The sequence below is a fragment of the Talpa occidentalis genome, unplaced genomic scaffold, assembly GCF_014898055.3.
Source record: "Talpa occidentalis isolate TD23 unplaced genomic scaffold, MPIMG_talOcc4v2.1 talOcc4.9, whole genome shotgun sequence".
Lineage (NCBI taxonomy): Eukaryota > Metazoa > Chordata > Mammalia > Eulipotyphla > Talpidae > Talpa > Talpa occidentalis.
The window spans coordinates 37,227,091-37,240,802 of NW_023605305.1; positions in this window are offsets into that span (position 1 = coordinate 37,227,091).

Here is a 13,712-nt window from a genome sequence, read left to right on the forward strand (position 1 = left end):
ATGTCTGATGTCTGTTTGTGTGACCTAATACCTCATTTTATAAGGACACTAGATAGACTGGATTAGAGCCACTGTAATATCTTTGTTTAAGCTTAATTACATTTAAAGTCCCTATCTCCAAGTATAGTAGCTTTCTGAGGTACTTCAGGGTTAGGACTCAACATCTGGATTTGAGGCAGGGAGGAAGAGTGGGCAGGGGGCACTGCATAGCTCAGACCATAACAGGACTGAGAGCCTTTGCTGATGAAATGAGTACATAGATCCCTAGTGGTTTATCTGACTGCATCACCCCAGCCAAGCTGGAACACACTGCCAACCAAACCATCCTAAAGGAAGGAATCTTTTAGAATGTAAAGGAAATTGAAAATTGAGGCCTTAGTTTTTGTGCCGCATTGCCTCACATCCTGATTTCTACCCCATCTGGCCATCCCACTGAGAGAGACAGAGACCTTGAAACACCTGTTGTGCACATGACTAAAAAGACTGATGCTCAAGACTGTTTTCTTTACTATTTTACTAGGAACTCAGATATATTGCAGTTTATGAACATATTTTTATTTGAGGCTCTTCATTCTCCCCTTAGGATCTCCATTAGATCTTTATACCATTAAGGTAAGTGTGATCTCTCAGACAGATATCTACCTTAACAACCAAAGTTTGAAAATATCTTTTTGGAAGATGCTAACAGTAGAATGTAATGGTTAGGACACAGCTCTGAGATCACATTTCCTGGGTTAATATTTGAGCCTATCTTACCACTGAATGATCTTGGTCAGATTTTTTAACCTCTTATGTCATACTTTCTTCATATGTTAAAGGAAAAACTAATAATTTTTTTTTGTTAGGATTACATGAACTAAAACATATAATGAAAGTTGCACCAATAACACAACTCAATAAAACTTAGATCTATTTATTATTATTATTATTATTATTATAAATATATTTATAGAATTATATTTTATTATTTAGTATTATCCTGGGTAACTTTAAAGAAGTATACATATGTGTATTACAATATTTTAAAAAATTCTGCAAAACAAAATATTCAACTGAAACTGGCTTAAACATGGAAAATAATTTACTGGTTCTTGTAAATCAAGCAATTCAAGGACAAACCAGCTTCAGATATGGCTTAACCCAATTAATGTCATAAGAATTCATTTTTTTCTTTATAGATTTCTCAGCTATGTTGCCTTGGTATTATTGCCATTCTTGGTGGCTCCCTTCTCATGATTGAATGATGAGTGTCATCTTGGACCTGCATGCTTCTTGTTTGAAATCCAGTGAAAAAGAATGAGCATTTTTATACTAGAATTTCCAGAAAACATTCTGGAATTCACTTTGACTTGACTAGGTCAGTCCATGTGCTCCTCTTTCCTCTGATTACTGATGCCATCACTATGCAAGGTTTTGACCAGGTCTGGTTCATTACCCTATTCCTAAGTTAGGGCTGGTTTCCATACCACTGGAAGCACATGGGCTCGAAGTAGGGAGAGCTGGGATGTAGCTATGGGAAGAAAAAAAGCACTTGAGACAGCAAAATAATAAAATGTTTATAGCACGAATGCTTTTGAATAGATTGGGAGAACTTAGCTTATAACTGTGGCACATATTACACACATTACAATTCAGTTCTCTTGTGTGTCCAGACCCTGGATGACTAATTATGTCTAGCATTATATAAAAGACAACCCTAATGTAATTGAGTTTGTGAGTCCCTAAGTGAGCCAAGTAGGCATATATTAAAATACCCAGTGCTGGGGATGTGAACGATTTGTACAATTTGGTTTCTAAGAATGGAAAAGAACTCTTAGACTCTTCTCTTTTTCATTAAAACCTCTTCCCTCCACCTGTAAAAGAGAGAATTATGTCTAGAGTTGGTCACTTTCAGTGGCATTATAGTACATACTTAAGAAACCAGTCACTTCTACTTTGGGGTGGTATATTTGCTTACTCCTGCAAAAGCAAGAGAAATCCTAGCCATCTCTCTTTGAATGTTTCTTTCCCACTAGATCCTACCAATGGCTAGTTCAGCTTTAGGCACTGAAAACTTTGCAGCAATAAACACTCAAATAGGTTGGTCTTTGTTGAGACAAAATAGCCTTTCCACTTGCTCTCATTCATTCAAATCTTCCTCACTTGCATACAAGAGCTCTCAATGGATTCTAGCCCAGCTTGCTTGAATTCTGCTTTGGCATTTGAGGTCAGAGACCCTGTACTTTGCCTCCTTTGTTTAATATCTCCCTTGGAGACATTATAAAAGAAGTAGTGGTGTACCCAAGGCAAGAATTCAGGTAGTACTAGGCCCCTGGCTAAAATACCATCATAATATCTTTATACCACCACTTAATTGCACCTAATTATACATTCCAAACACAACTTTTGAGAACATTTAGATGTAATATTATTGTCTTTAAACTACAGAATTAAAGGTGCAAAGAATGAATAAAAGGGGAATCAAAGGCACATTATTTTGCTCATGCACTTGAAGAATATAGATCAGTAGTCTGAGTTGGACTGTCAAAACCTCTTGTTAAGAACAAAGGAATCTGGCTCAAAACCCAAACCTCAGTAAAATCTCTTAATGGAACCCACTGTTTACTAATATGATTTTCATGGGAGGAATCTGGACTTAACTCAAAAAAAAATTTTTTTAATACAAGCTAATCTACTAAGGGGATTTGTTTTCTTACCCAAAACCAGAAGATAATTTTTTTAAAAGTGTACCACTGTATACAGTTGAATATTGTGCAGTGTTGTTAGAAGAAAGAGTGGAAAATATCAAATCTTGTCAAATGAAGCAAAGGGAAAAAATTAGTCTTTCATTTGTAGGAGAGAAAATAACACCCCAGGGACTCAAATTCCTGCTCTGTATTACTAGGCAGTCTCTAATTGAGCCCTTCTTCAAAAATTCAACTTCACAAGTTATGTCTTAGAAATTCTCTCTAATTTAAAGTACTCAACCATTTAGCATCTGAGAATGTCCCCTTCTGAGCTGGAAGAGCTAATGATCAAAAAGAAACCCGTGAGATATAAAGATATTTAACTTCTCTCATGTGAGTTCAGTGATTTAGAAGAGATTGATATGCCAATTTTTTCTTATTTTAATGACCTTTCCCTCATGTGGCCTCCCTGATTCCCATAATAACACTTTGTTTATACAGATAATTTTCTCTCCAGCAGGAGCTCTCACATGCTTTAATAACCCTTTCTCATAAATCAACTCAGTGCACTGTGAAGTTTGATGAGGTACAGGGACTGGGAAAAGTTCCTTCAAGTCTGCCAACTAAGGCTCTGATTGCTCGATTACTCCCTCCTAGACAGTGATGTTGGCATATGGACTTGAGGGCAGGGCTTGACTGGGCAGGGAGTTTACCTCACAGTGACCCACTTCTGAGTGCTACAGAGTGCTTGAGAAGGTCCCATCTGAAGAAGCCAAATTCTGAATTTGCATCCAATTGAAGAACCTCAGTTCAGATAGTCTTAGGTTGGTCTTTGGTTATCTCTTTGGGATGTCATATTTTTTATGGACTCAAGTATCCATTTAGAAATTAAAGTATTTCCACTGGATGATTAAGTAAACTAGATAGTATTCTCTGGGCAGCACAAAACACAAATATAGCTCAATTTGGCATAGACACAAAAGAGATATTAATAGACTATTATTGGGATACTTCAGGTACAGTCTGATTAAGGGATTCAAATGATGAGAACTTCGCTCATCCCTTTTTCTGTTTCATGTAGTCTGCTATTGAAACCTCTATTATATTTTCAGTCCAGTTCTTGTATATTTAAGCTCTGTGACTTCTATTTTGGTACTTTCTTATATTTCACACTTCTTTATTGAAATTCTCACTTTTCATCCTTTCCTTACCCAAATACAGTGAACATCTTTATGACCACTGCTTTGAACTCTTTCACAGGTAATTTACTTATCTCTGTTTCATTAAGGTTTCTTTCTGAGGCATTATCTTGTTCTTTTGTCAGAAACACATTCCTTTATCTCTTTATTTTACTTGACTCTCTGTTGGTTTCTATGTGTCAGATGAAATAACCACCTCCTGCAATCTTTTTTTTTTTTTTACCACCTCTTGCAATCTTGATGATGTGGATATGAACCTTATTGTTCAATCCTGCCCTAGCTCTTGGTTGTCTCTCAAACCTTCATGACTGTCCAAGCAGCTTATTTTATTTCTAATAGCTCCCGGTAGTTGAAGGTGTGCCAGGATCTGTCAGTGTCTCAAAGGGGAGGATCTCAGTCAAGCATGTAGATTCAGATTGATTGAAAATTGGACCCTCAGGCAGCAGCTTTTAAGTATGCAAATATATACGGTCTTATGGGACCACACATATAAGCCCTACTGGTTACCAGAACCAGCAATCTGGAGATATTCCCTAGGCAGCAGTTGCAAAAAAAATCTGGGCTCTATATGCATGTATAAGTGTTAGGCCATTAGAAAAAATTAAAAGGGAAACTATACTCAGGAACCCAGAAAGAACATGCCAGAGCTGATAAAGCCTGAGACAACCAAGAAATACCTAGAGGAGAGAAGGCAGTTCCCCACCCCAACCTATGGGCAAGCCAATAAAACCTAAGGGGAGCAAGAAGCAGCAAAGGAGGGAAGGCAGACCCCTATCCCAACCTGCTGCTGGGGCTGATAAAACTATGCCCTGGGAGTGCATAGAAGGAGGAATGACTTAGAAACTTCTGCCAGGACTAATAAACCAACATGCCAAAATCACCTGCACAGTATATACCAGAAAGCATCAGAGTGAGCAACCTCCTGTACCCCATAAAAGCCAGGAGTCACCCACCTTTCCTTGAAGTTGTTCTCCCCTGGACTGCTCACCTGGATCTCTTCTTGGGTGTACTTTATCTAAATAAACATTGCTTTGCTCTTCCCAGACATGGATTTGAATTCTTTAATGGCCATAGTTAAGGACTGAGGAACCCCAAAACCCAGAAACATAAACATAAACTGGTATCTTTCCAGAAGATACCAGTAAGCTATAGTGAGACAGAGGCAGAGGGCCAAGATGGCATCTCCTAGCCTGTATTCCCTGAGAGAAGCTCACCACTAAAACAGAGCCTGCTCCTCAGGATGAAATTCCAGGACATGTAAACAGACTTCTTTCACAGAAAGACTGGGGGTATATTTTAGTCAGCTATCTGTACAGTGCCCTAGAGATGATAACCTGCACAGAACTGCCTCTCAGAGAGTTATAGTTCCATGTGACCCAGGAATGCAAGACCCATCCTGGCCACCAGAACCAGATGGTCAAGGGGTGTCAGCTGTGAGGGAACCACAAAAAACCAGGCATCAGGTGGTTGTAAGAACCCTCCTCTGGTAGACATTGGCCCTCAGAAGCAAGGCAGGGGAGCTTGGAGATAGTACTTACCCTTTGAGGTCTCTGGAAAAATTTATCGCTATCCCTTAGGTGTGGATTGATTAAGAAGCCTGCTCCTCTGGGCCTCCCCTGGTGGCGCAGTGGTTGAGCCCTGGGTTGCGAGGCTGCCCGCAGCCTCTGCAGCGCCAGTTCGATCCCCGGCCACCAGCGAGGGTCCCACAAAAAAAAAAAAAAAAAAAAAAAAAAGCCTGCTTCTCAGGCTGCAGTCAGGATGATAAGCCGATAGGCATCTTTCACACAAAACCTGAGTTGCTAGGTTTGTTGCCTCTTGCTGTGTTGTGTCTTGAGGATATTGCTGTTGCAGAGCTCTTTCTGGTAAGCGACCATCCTGTATGAGCCAGGAACATAAGGCCAACTAGCCACCAGAGCCAAAAAATGTAGAGGCATCCCTTATTAGGAGCTACAAAAATTGAGGAATTATACAATATATAACCCCCTTTCTGGGAGATACTAGTGAGCAGGGGCAAGACTGCCTGTTCTTTTTTTTTTTTTTTTTTTTTTTTATATAGAGGCATGTTTTATTTGTTTGTTTGTTTTTTTTTGTTTATACATGCACTGGGTACAGTCAGAAGCGCGGGAGGGTGAGAGAATTCACCAGAGCCAGAGCAGGGAGCAGAGCAGGCAGAAGGACCGAAGTACACTGCTGAGGGGAGCAGCGGGCGGCAGGAGAGGTCTGCGCGCCATGCGGGACCCTCCTCCGGTGGCCGGGGAGCAGCCGGGGATCGAACCGGTGCTGCAGAGTCCGTGGGCAGCTTCGCAACCCAGTGCTCAACCACTGCGCCACCGGGGAGGCCCAAGACTGCCTGTTCTTGAATATCATTTCAGCTACAATTTTCTTGATTGCTTTTCTTTCTTTCTTTTTTCTTTTTTCAGCTTTAGTCTTAGAAAATAAAGTGATTGTCATATCATTGGCCATTTATTCAAATATATAATGCAGCAAATGAAGCCATACTCTAACCCTGGGTTCTTCCAGTATCCAACCTTGCTACAAAAAGATCAAAAAATTTGTTCAGGGTTGAAAATATCCCCTGTCAACCATGATACTGAATTCTGGTCAAGTTACAGCAACAGGTTACAGATCCAGTATCACAACAAATATTTATTTGGAGCTTCTGGATTGTAGCCCTTGAGCTGAATGCCTAGGAAACTATGCAGGAGCTACTTATATTGGCAAAAGGGACAGGATTAGGTCCACTTTATGCAACCTAGGTGTTTAGTCAGTACAAAGTTAGTCAAGCAGTGACTGATAGAATTTCAATGCTGGGTATGGCTTGCTGACTTGGTTTCATGTCCTACTCTGCTTCCCGTGCCTCAACATGTCTGCGACCTGACCCTTAACAGCCTCGCAGGTCTGTTTGATTGCTAACCAAACTGAGAGACTGAGGATGGCTCCATGTTTGTTTTCCTTTATTCTATTTATCACTGCCTTTCCACCTCCCCGTTCCCAAATTCATGTCTATCCCTGGAATCTTAGAGTATGAACTTATTTGGAAATAGGATATTTGCAAAGACAGTTATGATGAGTTCATACTGGATTAAAGGGGGGTCCTAAGTCCAATGACTCATGTCCTTATGAGAAGGCTATGTGATGACACAGACATACATAGAGAAGATGGCCATGTGAAAACAAATGCAGAAATTGGAGTTATTTATCTATGATTAGGGAATTCTGAGAATTGCAACCCCCAGAAACTAGATGAGGCAGGGAAGGATTATTCTCTACCGTCCTTATGAGAGCATGGCTCTACTGATGCCTTGATTTCAGACTTTAAGCCTGTACACAAAAGGAGAATACATTTCTATTGTTTGAAGCCACCCAGGTTGTAGTAACTTATTACAGCAGCCCCGGGAAAGGGAGACACACTTTTGTACTGGTTATTTTCTTGAAGCTCTAAGTACTCCCTCTAGATTCCCCCCTGTGATACTGTGGCTGGGACTTTGAAGCCATGTTTCAGCTTTGCCAGCAAGCTCCCTGTTAGGCTCTGATAGTATAGGTCCTAGGGAGATGCCTCAGAGTCAGGGGGTTGGGGGGCAGTGACACATGGTTCTTCCTGTTTGCTCTTCTTCCCCAGTGTGTTGGCACATCCTTGCTTCCTTACACTGGCATTAGTGGTTCTAGTAGCAGGGGTTTCCCCTCCTTCCTGATCTAGTCTCATTAACCTCCCCACTTAATAAACTTGTGCCAGACTTCTGATTTTCTCCGCAACAATCATATGCATCCCATCCTGAGACCTGGTTCCTCTTAGCTTCTAAATTCTAATTGTCCAACTTCCTGCCTTTGTTTCCATAGTTCTAAAGGTGGCAACTGCAATTAGTATCTCTGTCATATTTTGTTGTTCTATTTTTGCTCCTCAGTTCATAGTACCTACTTAATAAAACTTTCTATATATTTTATATTTAAAATAACTGATGTGATTTGTTTCCTGACTGAACTCTGACCTAGCTTATAGTGCTAGTGTTTGTGAAAATGTTCTTTTTCTCCCTATCTGTTCAAATTGGCATTAGGGAATTGTACCAATCAGAAAATTAGGAGGATTGGAAGCCCTGACTGCAATGGTTAATGAAAGGCATTTTTTTTTTTTCAATGAAGGCCATATTTTATTAAAGAAGTTTTAGGTTCATGATGAAATTGATGGGGAGGTATTGAGATTTTCTATATATTCCCTGCTTCTACATATGCAAAGTCTCCCCCATTATCAGCATGCCTCATGGAGTGATAAATATTTGCTACATCTGGGGCACTGACATATCATTATCATCCAAACACCATCATTTACATTAGGGTTCACTGTTGGTGTTGTGTATTTCATTGATTTGGATAAATGTATCATGAGATGTATCTACCATTATTTTATAATAGAGTATTTTCACTGCCCCTGAAATCCTCTGTGTAACTTTCCAACCCATCAACCTGGATACCACTGATCTCTTTACCTTTTCTTTGTCCAAAGTTTTGTCTTTTCTAGGATGTCATACAGTTGAAACCAAGCGGTATGCAGTCCTTTCAGATTGGCTTCTTGCACTCAGTTTATCATGGCTTGATAACTCCTTTTTTCATAGTGCTGATTAATACTTCATTGTATGAATGCACCCGTTTATTCATCCATTCACCTACTGAAGAACTTCCTTGGTTGCTTTCAAATTTTGGCAGTTATGAATGAGGCTGCTATAAGCATCTGCAAATACCAAGAAGTATTGAAAGGTATTGTTTTTTCATATGAGGCGATATCCAGAGGCTCACACTTGGTTGGTTAATTCAGTGGTTCAAGACTATGATAGCGCCTTCCCTGGTGGCCTAGGGATTAAGTCTCAGTGCTGTCACCACGATGGCCTGAGTTCAATCTTCAGCCAGGGAGCTAACCCACATATGGCACAACAGACCTCTCTCATCTTGCCTGCTGCTCCCCTTAGAAGTGTATTTCAGTAAATTTGCCTATTCTGCTCCTACTCTGTCTCTGGTGAATTCTCTCAAACCCCCCGTCCCCTGGCCTACACCCCAGTTCTACACAAAAAGAGAAAAAAAGACTATGGTATTATCACTGACCCACCAGCACTTTCCTTTTCTCTCTCTCTAACCTCTTGGTGAATGAGTATGTCAGGCATCATGGCCGTGGTATAGCTGTAAGAATTCCAGGTGCCACATGGAGAGATGAGGATGTGCAAAGACAAAAAGTTAAATGCCTTTTATTAGAGAGTATAATCCTTAAGGAAGCCCTCAACATATCTTTTTGATCAGAATTGGACACATACCTGCACTCTAACTGGGAGAGATGTTGAAGCTGAACACATGGTGTTTGTGGAAGAACGGTCACTACTAGCTTCCTTCATTGGACAGACCTTCTTTAATCTGAGCCTCGGTTTCTACATCTATTAAGTAGGGATAATAAGTCTACTTAAAGGGGTTTTTCAAAGACTAAAATGAGGTAGGGGTAAAAGAAACCCTACATGATATGTGACACTTGTGCACATTGAACAAAAGCAGGCCTACCCCTGATACTAGGGTGCTTGCTCAAGAGGACTTCCAAATCTACACAAGCAGGAAGCTGTTTTCAGTTGACTGAAGTTTATCTAGGAAGTCAGAGTTCAAAACTCCTGCTCTAGCTCATGGATCTCCCATTTATCTGATCTCCATTTTTTTTGGAGCACTATCATCTGTGTTATATTATTTAGTCACGAATACTCTGTGAAGAGGCCATTATCACCTTTTTCCAAAAATAGGAACTGAAGAACTGAGAGGGAAAGAGTTGGCTTTTCATCTGGAGGAAAACCACTCCTCTTTTGAAAATGAATCTATGCGTCTAGAGATTTTGCTGGGAATAATGTAGATATCCAGTCTGTGGTATAAAGGCTTCCTGTTTAAAGTCTCAACCAGTGAATTTTTCTGAGGGTTCCTGGGAAGAATGTCTCTGCACACAGTTGCAAATGCATTCATCCGACAGCCTCAGAACATCACATTTCTGTCTCTGCATTTTGATTTTTGACATCTACTTTCCAGCCTTGTTCATCCACACAAAAGATCCTCTTTGAGTTCCTGTGCTTCAGCTTAATTCACCAGCACATTGTAAGCATCAAGGAGAATGTGAGTCTCTTGGATCTGGGGCAATGCATTCAGTAATGCAGGAAGTGTGTTGTGATATGGCCTAGGGCAGCCCCCAGGAAGGCTTCTCAGCTTGTTTCCAGTATTCTTTGCACATCTTCATGCTATGGCCTCACAAGCAATTTCCTTTTCTTCCCTCTGTCTTCTTGGTGGACTGGTAATTTGAGACGTCATGGCCATGCTGTAGCTGCAACAATTCCAGATGCCACATAGAGGGATGAGGATGTGTAGTGAGGAAAAGCGAGATGCCTGTTATTGGACAGTCAAACAATCTGTCTAATTTGGAAGTGTTGGAAGAATTTCTTCTCTGAAGAAACAGGGATATTCACATTTTCTTTCCTTTATTTTTGTGTGATGCATATATGTCTCCTGGAATGACTGTTAAATATACATCTTTGCTATAGACATCAGTAGGCAAATAATACTCAAAGTGGTTAAGAGAGAGGTATATTAGGGCCTCTCTGGTAGCACAAGGAGTTAAGTGCTGCACTGTGAAGCAATCCGCAGCCTCTGCAGCACAAGTTCAATCCCCAGCTGGCTAGGGAGAAACCCACATGGCGAGGCAGACCTCTCCTGTCTTGCCCGCTGCCCCCCTCAGCAGTGTATTTCAGTCAATCTGCCTGTTCTGTTCCCCACTCTGTCTTTGGTGGATCCTCTCATCCCCTACCCCTGCATCTCTGGCCTCTTGTATGCATAAATCTTGAAGAACTGTTTAGATGCAATCTAAACTGTCCATGTAGGTATGTGTGTGTACACACACACACACACACACACACACACGTGTACATATGTATAATGAGTTGGAGGGTAGATAGTGAAATGTCAGATTCTTCTCTAGGACAATGAGAACTTCCCATTCCCTTGCAAATCCTCTGCAAAAAAAATAAGCTGAAGTCCTTAAGAGGCCAGAACCATCTGTTGCCATTTTTTTATGGAGCCCACATGGGCTTCACCAGTGTTAGTGCTTGAAAGATTGCTGCTAAGTCTCTGTCTATACTTGGAAAAGGACAGAGAGGGTAGAAGGTGGAGGGGTCTGCGTTTGTAAAAACTCCCCCATCAGTCTGCAGGAAGCAGGCTTGTCAACTCTGTTGAACTTGGAGCCCAGCCAGCCGTCTATAGAATCTGTGGGAAGTGTTATCAGGAAGGAAGTTATTGACAAGTGAAGATCAAACTGGTCTTATGGGTGGTAATTGGTATTCTCCTTGTATGTAGGGTGGTGAGGTTATTGGGTGAGCTGTCAGGCCTCCCTTTCATTTGATGAAAATGCAAACAATGTCGCCCAAGAAGTCAAGTCAAGAAGTACATTCAAAGCATTTTGAGGAATGGTGGAAACAACACAACAAATTAAAAAAAAAAAACACAACATTTCCTTTTCAGAGAGTTGTATATGAAAACCACTGAAGAAGCAGGAAACAGCCTAACTAGAAACAAAGATTCTCCTGAGGACAGAGCCCTGCTCCCTACCATGATACACACCCAGAAAGTATGGGCAGGTCACTTAAACTCTGATACTTAGCAGATTTAACTGTTCCCTTGTGAAACTGCAGGATTAAATGCAGGACAGTTTACTTTGAGTGCTGAGGCATGCTGGGAATGGGGAAGGGTGACAACAGGGTGGGTTTTAAGTTTTATTTTGCAAGTTGTCAGACCTTTTCTGCTCTAACACTTGATATATTTGTATATCTCTGTGTTGCATTATAACCACAGAACAGTCACTTAGAAGAATCCACAGGTTTTGGAATTCTAAGCTTATATGGCTCATTTTAAAATAAACTGAAAAGAATTATCATTTTCCCCAAAATTTCATTTGGGGTAAAAGGTCAAACCCCAAGTATCTCTCAATCCTCCAAGGAAGAAGAGATCCTTCAAAGTTGAACATGAAGTCAAAATTTCAATACTTTGAAATAGGTAACAAGGGCCTGAAAATTGATCTAATAATTTCTCAGACTCAACAGGCATGCTTCTTTGCACAAACTCTGATGCTCAGTGGAAGGGGGCAGGGTAGTGATCGCAGGTCTGAAATCTGTTAGGTTTGCATTTCCCCTCAATCTGTCTCTGTCATCACCTCTCCCACTTGCTCCCACCTGTGACAAATGTATTCGGAGACCATGCTACTAAAGTATAGTCACATCAACTCTGTTGATTTCCGAGAGTTCACAATTAGCATTTTAAAAATGCTTTAACATAGATATATGATGCAATCAGACCATCAAAATTTAGCTTGTTAGTAATCCAAATGGTTTCACTATTAATGAAACCACTTTTTTCCCCACCATTTCCTATGGCAAATAACATGTTTTCTAATTTAAAAAAAAGTGCATTCACAAATAGAGTGTAAGAGTGATCCTCAAATTCAAAAATGTTTCATCTTCATTATGCTATTATGAGCAATGCTGCTCTGAACATTCTTACACGTGCATTCTGGTGTACAGTTGCAAGAGGTTTGTATATTGTCTTAGGACAGACATTGCTGGAAAGTAGTAAATGCATTTGTTCAGTTTTACTAAATAATGGCCAATTGCTTATACTAATTTACACTTACAAGCAGTTCAGTTTGCTCCAAATCTTCACTAATACCTGGTAGTGGCAGATCACTCAATCTTTGCCAACATCCATCTACATGTTGAAGCAATCACACAGTGAAAAAAATCACAAAAGATTATGTAGGGTAGTCTATTCTGTAGAGTCATTAAAAAAAGACCAAGTGAAACAATAAAATGTTTAGGAACATATGTATGAAACATCTTTTAAAAGTGAAGGGTCAGTAGAAAATGCAATACTGATTAGTTAGGGGAGTAGAGGGTAGAAGGGAATTGAATCGGACAGGAGTGTATGATTATTGGTAGTGATCTAGGTTTAGTATTGTGCTTCATAACTTGCATATATGTTACATATATTCTTTTGTAAAAATCATAATAAGTTAAAAAAAAAAAAAACCCTTCAGCTGGAGTTGGTCACTAGAAATGGCTCAGAGGTTCAACAATGAAACTAAGAAAAGATGCAGAGGCAGTGAGTAAAGGAGCGGAGGATGGGCACTAACAGTATGCATGAAGCCTCTGGAGATAGACAGAGGTCCATTAGCACCCCTGAATTTGAATCTTGACTTCCTTACTTATTTAGAGTGTGACTTTGCAAAAGTAACTTAATGTCTCTGGATTCTATTTTACCTCTCTGTACAAGACAACTAATGAAAAATATGCGTTTTCTTAAGGTTGCTTGAGGACTAAATGAGAAAAATGCAAATAAAGCTCTTATTCTACAGCTGGTACCTTTAAATATTTTAGTATCTGTTTTACAAGAAGAACTCTTGTTGGATCTTGAAGGTTTAGAAAAAAGTTCAGCCAAATTTGCATTTTGATCTTACGCATTTCAAACTTTTCTCCCCTGAAACACTAAAGCATTGAAATTCAACCTAATGAACTGAAGCTGGCCTTTGTCATGTCATTCCTGGGACAGGAATACATCAGTACATCATAAAATAAGAGTATTCTGATGATTGGATGAGATGGGTTCTGTGGGCTGGTGATTAAGATGTTCTGTGAATTGATAGACACACTTTGTCCCAATTTATGCATCTTGGTGTCACGCTACTTTCCTAGAATATAAATGGTGGATTTGAATCTAAACAGGTCAAAATTAAACCATCACTGTAGCTTATATCAGTGACCTGCAGCAGCTGCCATGTCAGCAAAGTGATCGAAGA